Source organism: Danio aesculapii, chromosome 17 (genome assembly GCF_903798145.1).
Source record: "Danio aesculapii chromosome 17, fDanAes4.1, whole genome shotgun sequence".
Classification (NCBI taxonomy): domain Eukaryota; kingdom Metazoa; phylum Chordata; class Actinopteri; order Cypriniformes; family Danionidae; genus Danio; species Danio aesculapii.
In genome coordinates this window covers 22,260,224-22,262,605 of record NC_079451.1, presented here as the reverse complement: position 1 = coordinate 22,262,605, position 2,382 = coordinate 22,260,224, and the positions used below count along the sequence as shown (strand labels likewise).

Sequence of the window (2,382 nt, the reverse complement as noted above, 5' to 3'; positions counted from 1 at the left end):
GCGTGCGTTCGTGCGTGCGTGTGTGTACAAATTATTACCTTACTCGTAACTTGTGCTCATCATTTAATTTTTCCGAGTGCTGCCCTGATAAATTTTATTGGTACATCTGGAAATTTCTTCTGTGCTGTGTCTGTAAAATCCCCTTTCCTGAATATCCTCCTCCTGAGAGTTTCTTTGTTGTCTAAAGAGAAATAAATACTTTAAAAAATACTTAAAAAGTTGAAAATACATATCTTCAATTATGATTAGGCATGGGCCGGTATAAGTTTCAGGTGGTATGATAACTTTGGATAAAAATATCACGATATTGTGATTACTGCTCTAAAATAAGTTATTTTTAAATATCCGAGTAAAAAACTTAAACTTAAACACAATATATTTTATTTTAGAAAAGATTTAAAATATTTTGTAACAGTAAACATGTCAGGCTAAATAATTACAATAAATCATTGACTTCTGCTGTCTTCATTAGTTTCAAAAACACAGATTACTTTACAACACATAAAAACCTTTACAAATACCTTAGAAACAGTCTAAAACTGTGGCTGGTGAACTTTCATCCTCATCGGCAACATCCACAACATCTCCAGGTTCAAAGTAATTTTTCAGTAGGTTCTTTTTAGGAACAATGTCAGGTCGGTGGCTCCTCCCTTCATTCCACTAGGACCCATGTTTTGCCCATTTTCTAACACAGATAGATAGATATATAGACAGACAGATAGACAGACAGACAAACCCACAAACATATATACACACAAATAAATATTCATTTATCTGGTTGATTCAGCTGACTGTATCCATGACAACAGTTTTACCTTATGTCAACCTGCCAACAGGTAGTTTGCTGTCCGACCGGCGATCAAAATGATTTCTGAGGTAACAAAAAACGACATTAGCACCAATTATAAGCAGTAAATGATAAAAATATAATTAATATAGCCATTTTTTAAATTAAATTTTGATATAGGCGCCGGCGGTAGTAGGCCTGGGTATATTACGTTAGCAATATACTAGTATTGTTAACGTGATCTCGGCTTTAAAAGGAAAAAAAAGCATTTGTTTTGGTGTTACAAAGCAATTTACTGATTTAACGTTAAAATAGATAAGTAATTATAGCATTTTAACGATAAAATAACTTAAGAAAAGTACTTTACCTTCAGAAGACGGTTGGTGACAGTTGACTGACGTGCATTCGAATCGGCGACGTGAAGCGAGTCATCTCAATGAATCGGATCTTTTCTCTGAATGTTTCATTTGACCGGAGTTTATAATGTAAACTACATTGTTACGCCAGTAGGTGGCGAAAACGAGCGTCTTTTTAAGTGTGAAAGATTATCTGTATGAACCTGTAAAGCAGATTAATTAAAACACACGTATTCCACAAACAAAGAATTTATTTTCTTAAAGAAAAAAGTATGTTTATAAATAATGTTTGTTTTAATTTGTTTAACAAAGTCCATTTGCCAAATAATACACACACATATTAGTAGTAGTCATTATTAACTTAAATATTGTAATTATTATACGTTTATAATATAGACCTTTACATTATTGGCAGCAATGTATTATCTAATTTCAATTTTGCATTTATATCTTATTTTATTTAAAATGTTTATAATAATTTACTAATTAAATTTACTCTAACACTGCAGAAAACACATTACGTTTACCAATCCAACTAACAATAACCCTAACCTGCTTCTTTTTAAAGGATAAAAATAGAATAAAAAGTGTACTTAAACGAAGAGGCACCAGTTCCAGCTGCCACAAAAAGGCAATGGACACTGAATAACATAGGTTGCTCAGGTCAAAAAGACAGAGAATCAGGGATAACAGCAACAAACATTTTAAAAGAAAAAGGGATAGACTCTGTTGAACTCATAAAATGCACAGACATACGTTCAACATGTGTCCACCTCACAGACAGGTCTTGCAGTTTTTTATTTTTATTTTTTGCATCCAACCAAACAGATGTTAGTTGAATTCAAATAGCTGGATTGACATTTTAATAAATTAAATAAAAAAGTATAGAAATAAAACGTAAAAGTGTAGAGCTTGTTTGTTTGCATATATGCATAATTTGAATGGTTTAGAGTAATGGTTGATTTTTATAATTGCCTATAATCTATTCGTATACTTTTATTTATGTATTTATTAATTTTTTGTTTGTTTGTTGTATTGTTTATCTGTTAGAACTCATATTGTAATGCTACCAACAGCAAGTGACAGAATTTCTTTCTTTCATTCCAATTACAACAAATAACTCCTGCAAGTCCTGCAGGAATTATAAAATCCTGCAGGATTTGTCACTTGCTTAGATTCATTGTAAAACCTGTAGGAAATTCCTGCACATATCGTCAATGTGTCCTACAGGATTTTATA

At 31.6% G+C, this 2,382-nt stretch overlaps 1 long non-coding RNA gene across 1 annotated transcript; it reads right to left on the bottom strand.

The window, feature by feature from the left end:
* Window positions 1-589: 589 nt before the first annotated feature.
* Window positions 590-1,241, bottom strand: LOC130244229 (uncharacterized). Its single transcript, XR_008839213.1, has 3 exons — window positions 1,155-1,241; window positions 816-871; window positions 590-685 (listed from the first exon to the last, which is right to left on the bottom strand). It is a non-coding gene; the product is annotated as an uncharacterized LOC130244229 (long non-coding RNA).
* Window positions 1,242-2,382: the final 1,141 nt, after the last annotated feature.